At 39.0% G+C, this 13,576-nt stretch overlaps 1 long non-coding RNA gene across 1 annotated transcript; it reads right to left on the reverse strand.

The window, feature by feature from the left end:
- Positions 1–206: 206 nt before the first annotated feature.
- LOC115792823 (uncharacterized) lies at positions 207–1,948 on the reverse strand. The gene is made up of 3 exons (XR_004021073.1): positions 1,827–1,948; positions 928–1,063; positions 207–585 (listed from the first exon to the last, which is right to left on the reverse strand). It is a non-coding gene; the product is annotated as an uncharacterized LOC115792823 (long non-coding RNA).
- Positions 1,949–13,576: the final 11,628 nt, after the last annotated feature.

Here is a 13,576-nt window from a genome sequence, read left to right on the forward strand (position 1 = left end):
TCCACATGGATGCAGAGATGACTAGAACAAGGGGAGGCAACATCTTTTTGCCTCTGATTCTGGCAGACGTGACTGATTGTTAAAAAAAGAAAAATAAACCAAAAACTCTCAGTTTGAAAAGTGTGACTTCTTTGTGCCACTCTGGTGTACAATTGAGATAAATGAAGTATAACCTTTTATGTTTTCAAAATACAATTTATTCTTTTTTGATTTGAAATTTGTACATTTGATGATATTCATTTAATGCTGTGTTGCTTGAAAGTGGTGAGGAGAGGAGGATGAAGGAGAGAGAGAGATGAGAGAAGGTGTAGAGAAGGGGTGAGTGAAGGAGTGAGTAAAAGAAAGGAGAAGGAAAGGAAGAGAGGGAGGAGGAATCGAGGAGGGAAAGAGGACTTCACAGCATTTTCATTTGTTGGTTGTGGATTTCTTCTGTTATTGGAGCTCTATGTTGGACAGAAGCGGCTGCTCTTCCTCGCTGACGTCAGGTTTCAGTTTCCTTTTTGCTTGCTTCCATTTGGCCGTCATCTTTTTCTTTGCTTCATTTAACTGGATTTGTAAATTCTTCTTAACTTCTTTGAAGAAGTCCTTTACAAAACAAAAAACAAACAAAACAGGTGAACACGTATTTAGACAAAGAAAAATAATAAAAAGGAAAATAATGAAAAAGCAACGAAACATATCAGTTGCAGGTGTCTAAAATCTAGAGGAGTCATTTGATAATGTGTTAGATTTCCTTATGTCTCTTCTTGGGTGTCGTATAGTCTCCATTACTTATTCATAAAGAATTGTTTTGTTTTATTTGTTCTATTTATGGATACTGTTGGGAGGCTTTTATACACCACAATACCTTGTATAATGTCTGAGGTATATTGTTACAGTACATGTTGGTGTCCAATGTAAATATTAATAAAAGTTAAAGTCCTTTACCTTTGTGGATGCTTTCATGTGTTCTGTTTCTTCTGGCTCCTCTGTAAATGTGGTGTCGTCAGCCTGGAGGACTCTAAACGGTGAGGCCCTCAGCAGTCCTGCAGTGAATTTTGGCTTCTTCATCGTGGAAGTGGAGCTACAGATAAGGACAGAATTATTAGCCTCCCATGAAAATATATTTATATATTTTGTTTTTTTTTAAAAGTGCTGTTACAGTTTCTTCTCAATGGATTTGGAGCAGTTCTCACAGCAGAAAAGTCATCCTCACCAGGAAGGCATTTCCTCACCCACATTAGCATTTCTCAGTGTTTTTATACACTCTGCTGTTGTTTATGCACATGTTTCACTACTGAAGATATTTGTTACTGTATTGATGCGCTTCTCACTTCTGTCCTAAAACTGTTTGTGCTTTTGTCACTCACACCTCTCCATCTCTCATTTTCCTGAATACTATCCAGCACTGCGTTACTGTTTCAATTAAACTACCTCAAACTTTTTTCAGACCAACCAACCAAATATATATCACTCAAAGTAGTTGATGCCATGTTCTCATATTGTATAGGCTCTCCTTGTTTTCTCATGCATATATTTCACAAAATCACTTCAGAAATTAACAATGTGTCAAATAAATCCTTCACATTTCATTTTGTGTCTCAGCATGTTTTACTCTGCATTAGGCCCACATTTTTGCAGTACTCTTTCATAAGGTTTTGCTCTAAATACAAAAAATTCTGATGCCTTTTGCACAGGTGAGTGTGAGTTATGAAAAAAGCTTTAACTGTTTGGAGAACTGCATTAAGAGTGGTGAAAATCACTTTTCTGCTGTGAGAAATACACCAAATCAATTGAGAAAAAGTTAAATCAGAGGAAGAAATTTGTAACAGGGGAAATGAAGCTACCTTATAGACGCTGGGAGCAGCTGATGGTGTTTTCGTCACAAAGTTTGCTTTGGTTGTGCTGCTGCAAGCTGAGGTGCTGTACAGTTGTGTGCTGTCTGCCTGTTGTTTTCTTTGAAAAGTGCTGAAACTAAGCGATTTGGTGACATCAGAGTTTTACTGAATGTTCTTTAAAATTTGAAGCATGCGGAACAGCATTATCAGGTGCTCCTGTTGCCTAGCAACAACAGCTGTTTCTGACCAATGGGCACTGCCAAAATAGTAATGTTATTGGGGTTTGTTTCATTCATCCATTTCCTTCTGCATATCTTTGTAAGGGTTGCAGGGGTGCTGGAGCCCATCCCAGCTGTCATAAGGTGAGAGGCAGGTTACACCCTGGTCGAGTCACCAGCCTGTCACAGGGCTAACACACAGAGACAGACAACCACTCACACTCACACCTGTGGGCAATTTAGTCCTTGGACCATGAGATAAAACCAGAATGCTCAAAGGAAACCCACAAACACGGGGAGAACATTCAAACTCCACACAGAAAGGTGCCGGCCGAGGTGGACTCGAGCCCAGGACCTTCTTGCTGTGAGGCAACAGCACTAACCACCACACGACCCATTTGTTTAATTATTTTTCTTAAAGAAAACATGTCCATGTATCCTTGAGCCACCCACAAAGAAGTAAAATAATGCTGTGAGGCTCTTTGGGTGGGCAGCTGGAAGTAACTGGTGGGCTACTTGAATGAGGACAAAACCACAAGTTAGAGCAACTAACTAACTAGTGACCTGAAGGTTGCTGGTTTGACACTCTGGCATCTCCTCTGTCCAAGATGCTGTAAACATTCCCTGACAGCAATAAGGATGATAAACACTTGACCAAAGCAACATTTCTGACACTAAAAGTTTCAGCGCCTGTGCAGCAGCTGTAGGACGGTTTCTGCAGGCTGAAGAACAGCAGTCACTGCAGGAATCAACATCACTGCACTTATTTTTCTTTTAGTAGGAGAGCCGGGGTCCTCCTGAGGAAGGTTGGAGGGACTGGCATTTCATTTTCTGCATCCCACAAATGTAGTTTAACATCTCAGATGTGTTTCAGCAGTATTTTGGCTCATATTAAAAACTTTCTGTACTTTTACGTCACACAGCTCTTTTCTTCTGGCTTCTCCATCACTCCATCACACTGTGTGTGTGTGTGTGTGCGTGTGTGTGTGTGTGTGTGTCTGTGTATTTCCTCAAAAGATTATAGATATGTGTGTGTTAAATTTATGGTCATCATTTCCTGGCTATAATTGCACAGTGCTGTAGTATCTTATATAAATGGACTGCAGAGCTTTAGTGCAGCAGTACTGTAAGCTACTGCTGAGATTACAGTATTGTTTTGCAGCTGGGCACCCTGAAAATGAATGGGTTCCGATCAATGGCCCATGCATAAAGAAAAACAACACAGAGGTGTGTATTGATTAAAGGATCTATACTCATACATGCACTGATCAGCCACAAAATTAAAGCCCCTGATGTGAATAAAATCGACTACAAATGCAATGTTTTCCTGTCAAACCTTGAGTCCTGGCATTTGGCTTTGACTTGTATGACCAACTTAAACATTGTTGTAAGACCAAGTGCACTCCCTTATGGCAACAGCACTCCCAGTCCGCAGTATCCACCCCCAGCAGTCTAATGAATGCGCCGCATTGCTAAAGCTCTTCAGGAAGGGCTCAGAGAACATGAAAAAGAGCCCAAGGCATTCACACAGCTGAAAAAATCATGTTTGAGTGTAAATGCAGTTTTCAAGAAATTCCCTGCTCAAAAGTTTTTGTCTCTTGTGCTGATTTCTTCTTTTAGCATTGTGAAGCTCTACTTAGAACCTTCTTAAGATCCAATAGTGCAAAATGCAAATTCTTGCAATTTTTTAACTGGTCTTCAGATTTTGATCAGGAGTATACTGATATTTTTGTATTAATCTTGTGTCTCTAAACTGCCCTGGACTTACCAGCCAATACTTCACAACGCCTTGTGTTGGTGTCAAAAGGTCAAGTGAACAGAAGGTAAAAGAGAAGAAGAAGAAACACACACGGGGAAAACAGACAGTTTTAAACAGCAGAGCAAAAGCAAATCAGACAGAATAATTGAACTGATTCATTATTAATGATTATGCGACATATATTAATGACTTTTTTCTTTTCTTGTCTCAGTTACACAGATACAGAGATGTATCACAGGTAATTATCTTGTAATGGGTATTGCAAAATTGTGGTGTCATGATTTCATCATTATTGTGAGCAACATGTCACAGTAGTATTGCAAGAAGGCAGTCAGACAATTATCTAGCTTTTCATTATCAATTCTCCAGAAAATAGTTTCAGCCTAGGACCTCTTTGCATGGACAATGGGAGGGGCTTAAGTTTTTTTTGTTGTTTTTTAATGGCATCTAGTCTTTGTTTCCCTAATGAGCATCAGTAATAAATATAGATTCTTCTACACACCTTAATTTCTTGAGGACACCTATTTGTACTTGACCTTGTATCAAATTTGTACCTATAGTACCTGCTAACCATCACCAGAGCTGCAGAAGAAAAAAATTTTAAAAATTGAAAAATGAGCAGCATTGCATCCATCCCACCAATTCATCATATTTTTAAATATGTCCTTTTTAAATATCTCACTTCTGGAAATCTGTAATCTCCCCACTTATTCCAGGCAGAGATTCTCCACAGCAGCTGGACTCAGTGCTTCCAGGCTGCCGCTGATGGCATTTCCCTGTAAAGCCTCCTCATAGACTGAAGCACCTCTCATATCCCACAGAGGCTGATACTGAGCGTTTTGTGCATCAGTTGCACGCTTGGAAATCTGGGGCTTTGTGTGATCTGTTTTACAAAAGTATCACCGCTAGATTTTTGTGCTTTAAGAAATCTGAACGAGCGCCACAAGGTTGAATTATTTAGGTACATAAGGTCTTGGGGGGGGGCTATGGGTAAAAAATAAAGTATTTCTTAATGTTAGAAGAGATCAAAAGATCATAAGAAAATGAGATACCACCAAGAATAAAAAGCATTTGTTTCACCTCATTACTGTACACCCAAACAAATCACTCCTGCTAATGGTCTCTGAATTATTTTGTCCTTGGCTTTGGCTCTGACACCTGTCACGCTACAGTAATGACATTAGCTGCCACAAATGTTACACGACCCCCCATCATGCCATCATGAAAGAGAGGCTAGCAGAGTATTGATCTCAGTTCATTTTCTGTGTTGGTTGCTGTTTTCTCAGAATAATCATCTAAAGCCGGCCTCGGCCCTGTTTGAAACCACCGTAGGAGTCAGAGGGAACCTGGTTTCAAGCTGCTCCTAGCTTCCAGTCACAATGCAGCAGTCATGAAAGACTACATGAAACTGCCATGACAGCATCAATTATGGCACTGCTGTACATTGTGGATACAGATGTAGGTGGCCATTTGATCCAAAATGTGCATAATTTCCTGTCTTAAATACTGTAGCATTATCATTATTCTGCATCATACACAGACACACACATCTTCTCATCATCAGACAGAGATGCATTTAATCTCCCACCCAAGCTCATCAGCCATGATCAAGAGTTCAATCACATCTGGGAGGTCAAAGAGAGGTCCAAATTTAAACGAGGTAAAGCTTTTGTGTTTTTTTGTTTTGTTTTTTTGATCACTCCTCGTATTAAAGCAACTTCTTTTAAAAATGTGCTAAATATTAACTTTGACACCTCATTGTTTGGAAAAACAGTCCTGGCATTAGAAGAGGGTATAAAATATTGCATGCTTCAAACAAAAAGAACATGAAATATTTAAATGTATTTAACAGCCACTGAGCCATTGAATACATCACACAAACACGTGCATGTTTTGCTTTATCTTGTTGTATATATATATATATATTCAAAAAAGTGAGCTTAGTGACTCAAATGATAACCATTAGAAGTTTTATCCAGTTAAATTGCTCATGAATATCTTCTCTGATTTGCATTTTTGACTCTGAAAGTGATACAACTGCAACTAATACTGCAGAACTGCAGCAACAGGGAATTACAGATGAGGTACAAACCGAAAAACCTGCAAAACAAACAACAGGATTAATCCACACAGCAAACAAGAAGAGGAATCTTGTCAAACTTGAGCCTGTTTTATAAATTAAGACTGAGCACCTCTTACACAGGCACTGAAAGCCTCATTATCAAGATTAACTGTCCGGTATTATAAAGTTTCTAAAGAGCATCACCGTGATGTGCCAATAGGACGGCACAAAAGAACGCAATATGATAAAAGGTTTTTGAAGGTCATGGGAACTAATGGACTTTAAGGTCAATATGAGGATGTGAGAGAAAGATGCTACTTTGAGCTCACTGGAGGTACCTGAACTCATCCAACCTACAAGAGTCCACAGCAAACATAATAATTTTATTCAATAGTCAATATATAATCCAAATATGTTACTTACAGATTCTTTACTTGTTCTGACAAACCAACTACATTTTATAAATTGTTTTTTTCTGGGCTTAAAAACTAGAAATAGTTTTTGTCCAGCTTTCACACGGCGGAAACAAACATATTTAACTAAGGTGTTAGTTACTGAGACTTAGAGGCACTGTGAATCAAAAACAAACAAACTATGACTTATGACATATTATCTTTAGATGTAAGACTGTGTCAGACTTAAATCTTTTATAAATCTTTCAAAGAAAACAAAAAGTATGTTGGGCATAAGTTCTGTGAGTGCTTCACTGTGTGTGAGGCCTTTGGAAACCAACCAGTCCTTCAGAGAAAAAGTTGCCCTACTTCTAAACAGTACTGGATCTGAACTCACAGCAGACTGGAGGCATTCTTATAAAAAATTAATAATAAATGAATTGCATGCTTGCTCCATATGCTGCAACAGGCTGTCAAAATACAATCACTGGAAGAACTGACATCAGGTCACATGACACAGACTCGTAACCACGAACACACGAAAGGCCCAAAATGGTTTGAAAACCGTGCTGTGCTGTATGCTTTAACTGTCTGATGTAAAACCTATTTTATGTACGCTGCGAACCCTTCCATCCACATTGACTAATAATAATATGTAATAATACATATTTCTCATGTTACATAAAAACTTTCCATACAAACTTGAACTTGCTGAAGAGCATTAAGAAGGGCCTGCCTACAGGTACTGCACGCACTGTGCTGTTTTTTTGTTTTTTTTAAATAATATAGCGTTAATATATCCAAGGAGATTACTAAAAGCTGACTTACTTCAGCTGACACACTGAAAAATATAGATTTACTTGTCGGCTTGCACCTGTCCAACTTGATGACGCCAGTAAGGTCTTTAAAGCCTCCAGCAAGCTGTAACAAACAGGTTTCTTATTTCACACATCAAAATTAGCCTACTGATCTCTCACTCCCCCGCACGTCATCGTTTTCAGTCACTCGGGATGCAGTTTCAGTCATTTCACTGTTATTACTTTTAGAAAATGGGTGCTCCCTTCATGTGCAGATGGATGGATGGCATCAGGGAGGGCTGTTATTCTCTCTCTGTGTGTCGCTCACTCACTCAGATATAGCATGAAGATGAGAGATGGATGCAGCACTCAGGTTACTTTCTTTAATTCTCAGCAACCATTAAACTCAAGGACATTTGGCATGCTTATAACAGTAAATCCCTGCAAGAGAAGCTGAGGCACAGTCTGAAAAGATGTGCAGTCAAAGCACCATGAGGTGAATCTAAATGAAAAGTACAGAAAGATTATTATCAATGTTTTAGTAATGCTCAGTTTTCAACAGTTTTTCTCCCAAGACATATAAACCACAGGAGCTATTACCATCCTGAAATAAACTAGTCTGCAGCCTTCTTTAAAAGTTAAAAAAAAAAAAAAAAAAGCCATGCACTCGCATCTTTCTTTTTTTTTTGCTCTTATCACCCTCAACATTTCTCTCTAATGTGGAACTGCACTACATGGACGGGCAATTTCCAGCACAAACAGCTATCCGTAAAGAGAATTCGTTATCCATTCAAAGACTTTTCCTCAGAGAGTCGTGACTTTGACATTGAGCAGGGAGAAAAATTCCATCCTGCACAAACTCTGTAATCCCAGCAAGACGGGAACACCTGCTGTTAGAGAGCATGTCATTACCAAAACAGACACTGCATTTTATCCAGGATAACTGTTCACCGCTGCATTACAATGTACCAACTATTTAAAGAGACTACATGAGAAAGATAGAAATAAAATCTGCAATAGAGCTGTTGCTTCACCCCGGATTTTTCACATTAATAACTGCTGCAAATATTGTCAACACTACTAATAAAACTGTGTGTTATGTAAAAATCTGATGTTTAGATGTGTTGTTCTTGTGCCTGTGTTTGCTCCTGTGAGTGAGTTCAGAGAAGATGAATTTTGCAGCCACAATGGACCATTCTCCTGGCAAGAAACACACAGTCTCTTGATGTGAACATCAAAGAAGCATCCAAACCCGCTCCTTTAGAGTCTTACTCCACACAGGCATGCACAGGATTCCCCAAAAGCAAACCAGCTCCTAATGAGGTTAGGAGACTTCAAACAAGGCTCAGACTCAGCTCTGCTCCCATATAGAAGTAATGTATTAAATATGAGATGAACTGATTTTCTTTTACCTGCTGCTGTCTTCCTTTGGCACCACGGGCCCCATTCATTGCTCTATATTCACACGTTTGACCTAGATCCTTTTTCAGTGATAAGATTCCTAAGAGAGGGTGCTTTACAAGTTTTCCACTTAAATGTCCACAGCTGTCTCTTGCTTTTCCAGCATTACTTAACTGGGAACAGGCTTCTAACTGGGTCTTCTTTGTCATATTTTTAGTTTCATGATGCAACCAAATGTTTTCAACTGGTGAAAGGTCTGGACTGCAGGCAGACTCTTCTACTGTGAAGCCATGCTGTTGTAATAGATGCAGTATGCGATCTTGCTGGGCAGCATTCATGTTCACATTTGGCTTCTTCTTTACATGATAAAGCTTTAATCTACACGGTGAGCCGTGTCCACAGACAGTAATTTCTGGAAGTGTTGCTGAGCACATGCAGTGATTTCCATGAGAGAATTGTGCCTGTTTTTAATGCCATGCCACCTGACAGCCCAAAGATCACGAGCATCCAATACTGATTTTTGCACACAGAGCTGTTTTGTTGTAGTAAGTCTTACTTTTCCAGCCTTTTGTTCCCCCGTCCCAACTTTTTCAGAGGTGTGCTGTCATCAAACTCGAAATGAGCTAATATTTTTTTATGAAATAGTAAGATGAATAAAATCAGTGTATGAGATTTGCAAATCACTGCATTCTTGTAATTACATTTTACACAGCTGGGGTCGTATAATGTTCCCACTTCACTCTTGCGTTTGCATGCTAACATTTACTAATTACCCCTAAATACAGGTAAGTTTCATTTTAATATACAGCTTTCAGTTGTGAGTCATGGGCATAAAGTAAAACAACACTGAATCTGAATTTCATTGTGAATTTTCCTCAAATCTTCCTCCCACTGAGTCAGTTTTTAGCTCTTCATTTAAAGCGTCTGCTGGTTTTCTACACTGTGGTGCTGTTCAGTTTGCATTGTGTATCGTGAAACCCAAAACACAATTCTTACACAGCCCAAGGGATCTGGGTCACATGTGTTGTGCCATGTGGTATCATAATGGCACCCAGTACATGTCCTCTCTTCTTGGCCTGAAAAACAAAAGGAAACACAAACTTGCCAGGCCCTGAGGGTGCATAATTTTAATAAAAAACATCTTAGATATTAACAGAGACTTTCTCTTTATAAAATTCTACATTTTTGCCATTTTAATCAATGTAGATTTGATACATGGTGCCATTATTACACTGAACTTTGATGAAAATGTGTTTTCCCATATTGCAACTTTAATATTTATGAAAGATGGTCAGGTGGGAGGCATTTGAACTGACATGGAATGACCCCATATAGAGGTTTCAGCTGTGAATCATGGGTACAAAGTAAAACAACACTACAATTTCCCTCAAATCTTCATCCCGCTGACCCATTTTTAGGCCTATATTTAAGGCTTCTGATGGTTTTCCACAAAAAAACTCTTTCAGTTGGACTTTGGCCTGTGTGACACACTGCTCTGCTTCCACTGTCCATCATGAAACCCAAAAATGAATTCTTGTATAGCTGCAGGCATTTGGGTCACTCTGCTGCTGCTACTGTATTTTACTTGAAAGCGCTCAAATAATCTTTGAGGCATTTGTCTTTCTGGTTCACTATAAAATGAAGCTCATCGATGAATAATTCACCAGCACCCGCAGTTATAGGACCAGAAAGGGAGTATTATTTTCTCAGGCTGATACCCTAAAAGAGGAATCTCTTCGAGAAAACGCTGCATTCCCTCCTACACACACACACACACACACACACACACACACACACAGAGTTCAATTTAATGCGCTTTGAGGCCTCAAATAGCAAAACGAGCAGCTCAGTTTCTTTATGCTGCAAAGTTGTTTTGTCTGGCATTAAAACTCAGCTCATGCTCATTGATGTCCACAGAAACACAAACTTAATTTGTCTCTTGGAAGTTTCATGGCAAGTAATTAATACATCAAATATGCAGGCTAAATGATTTGCAAAGTTGCATTATTGTCCTCACACAAGCAGTGGTTTTTAATCTGCTACTAAGTGAACTTCTTATTTTTTACATCAGGAATAGTGGACTATAGTATTTATGCTAAGTTATTAGCTACCCAGCTCTCTGTCTGAGTCATAAAATTATGTTACAACTGTCTGTGTAAAAGAAATTGAGACATTTGCTTTTGAAGAACTGCTCAGTTGTGGAGTCAGACTTTTAAACTTCTTCACCAGGTTTGCATTCGGGATATTTTTTTGACATACTTGGCATACCTGCCCAACACTAAAGCATGATAAAAACTAGAGCACATTAGTGTCAGTGGTTCTCCCACGTGACTGCAGCCTGCGGTGTGCTAAGTAGCTACTCACCTACAAATGCATCTTCCATTGATGCCATAATTTCACAGAAAAGCTCCATTTGAAATTTCCTATTGATGATGAGATTTAGCTGGATTGATTTTGTTGAGAGCTACAGTGACGGAGAGTGTCAAGTTGTTAAATGGCACTATATGCATGCAGCAGGGAACTTAAGACAAGGCACTGAAACAATGTAACAAATTGTCTAATAAATTAATTTTACATAAAGTAAGAAACCAAAGTAATGTATTTCCTTTTAAAAAGTAACAAGTAATGTGCGGTGCATTATTTTTTGAGTAAACATTACCCTAAGCAAGCTGCAACCTCCAAAATAATGCCACGCACACACACACACACACACACACACACACACACACACACACACACATATATATATATGTGTGTATATATATATATATATATATATATATATATATATATATATATATATATATATATATATATATATATATATATATATATATATATATATATATATGGCAGCAGCCAGAATGTTAAAACTGAGGCTACAGTTTCCATTGTCACTTTGCCAAAGTCCATCTTTTATATACAGTCTATGGCCCTGGTAGATCACTTTCTGATCAGTCTGCGCTGAAATGTACAGTCACATCTTATATCTCACCAAGCTAGTTAGTCTGAGGCACTGTAGGTGAATAATTATAATTTTGATATGAATGATGGTGATTACTTAAAGCAGCGTGGTCTTACAGCAGTGACAGCAGTTCTTTACATACCAGAATGCTAAATGGCTGTTTAACTGGAGGTACTTGTCTCTCTGCATCTCACCCACCTGCGCCAGATGGAGGTAAGGGATGTCACAGTGTGTGGGCTTTGCTGCTGGAGGTAATTAATTTCACTTAGCACTGGGATGGTTTGTCAGTCTAACTTGTATGTCTTTTGTAGTTGCCTCTCAAATGGCTGCATTTAATTCCAAAGTAAAATGAGAGTGTGAGTCATTAAAGAGAGGTCACGTTTCCTCACACTGTGATTTTCCACATGCAGTGGAAACAAACATCTATGCAGTCAGCTGAGCGTTCCTTCATAGTCATTAAATCTGACATTTTAGCTGTTTGATGTAACTTTCAATAAGTTATTTTTATAATTAATTACTGCAGAAACAATTTGCAAGTTATGAAGTGAATTCTTGTTTAAAAGTATCAAAAGTAACTTGCAGCCACAGGCAGCCCTCTGCCTAACCTTCATTCACCCCAAACCTCACCTGGACAAAGCAGCAACACTGTTCTCACTATCAGGAGATTAGCTGGACAGCTAGGGTGACTGAGGATCGGATGGCTCTAAATTGTCACTCTCCTTTGACTTTGTTATCTGGTTTCACCCCCACCTGTCTATATAAGCTTTCAGACGCAGCAGGGGTGTGCTGAGAGGAGCTGCTAGTCCTGGCCCTGAGTTCTTTTCATTATCCATCATCAGTTTCACTACAGGGGCAGTGCTGTTATATCAAATGACATACTCTTCTTCTTTCTGGCTGTTAGAGGTAAATGTGATGTATTTGCCGCAGTGTATCCCTACTCTGTAATTCATTTCTGTTGCAGCTGGTGTACATTTTACTGCTATGTCAGTGTTTCTCTGCATCAACATTAACAAAGGAAATCACTGAGAGTTCAAAGCTCGTCTTTCAGGAAGTTATTTAATGACCACAATCAGTCTACAGTGCTAACATAATAAACCACAGGCACTGCACAGGCTAATATTGAATGTAAAGTTTGTACTAAAACCTGAGCATCAATAGAAGCAATGAGATTTTCTGTGGGTAGCTCCTTTGTCAATACTTGTCATGTTTCAGTTGCTGCATGACATTTACTTGACTTTTAAATCCTGAGTGCATTTCTTCCACTTCCACTCTGATTCCCAGTCCTTCAGCTGCTGCCTTCTCCTCCTGCAGCCCTGGTTGAAAATGAAATACAGAGTTACTTTATTATCTGCCACCAACTTGCACTAATCCAGGATTTTGCAGTCCCATTGCTCCGATGTTCCTCATTGTGTCTGTTACGACCTTTTGTGCGGTGTTGTCAGTGCGGCGTGTTCTGTCTTTGTAGGATTGCATTTCTTGTTTCACTCTGTATTTGATTCTTTTTCTATTGTTCGGCCTAATTGTCACCGGCTACTTAATGAGGTCTGTTCATCTGAATGCGCAGTGCATTTCACTCCACTTGGTTAAAGCTGGTTTACTGACCCTGAAAACTGTTGTGATGACTTTTTTCACACTGTGAGGAGTTTTCTTCCTCCCACAGTCCAAAAACATTAATACTAATTAGTGATTCCAAAGCAGCTTACTAGATGATGGTGGTAACTTCTCCCCTCTTGAGTTAGTGAAGTCAGTTTTTTGTGAGCGGTTCTGTGGATTAAGTTTGCACCATTAAAAAGTATAATTTCACAGTACATATATGTGCATTGTGTACATCTGCTGTAGTCTACACTTATCCATATTTTTGTTGCAAATCCTAAATATTATATCACATCGTAATGAGCAGTTCTGTGTTCGCTCCATTAGGCCTTCAGTTCAGTTGCTAAGGCAACTTTTCTTTACCTTCATGATAGACGAGGTTGGCTTAATGACTGCACTGTGGAAGCAGAGAGTGTACAGTGTCATATCCTGCTCATTGTAAACACAACACATAAGTAGTGAGCAATGATGTAATTTAAATGTCACCAATGAAAGTCTTTAATTTGAGAGAGTATGCTACCATTGCTTGTGGCTGCCTGATGGAATGCAACGTGTTACAGTATTGCACTACT

The sequence above is a fragment of the Archocentrus centrarchus genome, chromosome 15 (genome assembly GCF_007364275.1).
Source record: "Archocentrus centrarchus isolate MPI-CPG fArcCen1 chromosome 15, fArcCen1, whole genome shotgun sequence".
Classification (NCBI taxonomy): Eukaryota; Metazoa; Chordata; class Actinopteri; order Cichliformes; family Cichlidae; genus Archocentrus; species Archocentrus centrarchus.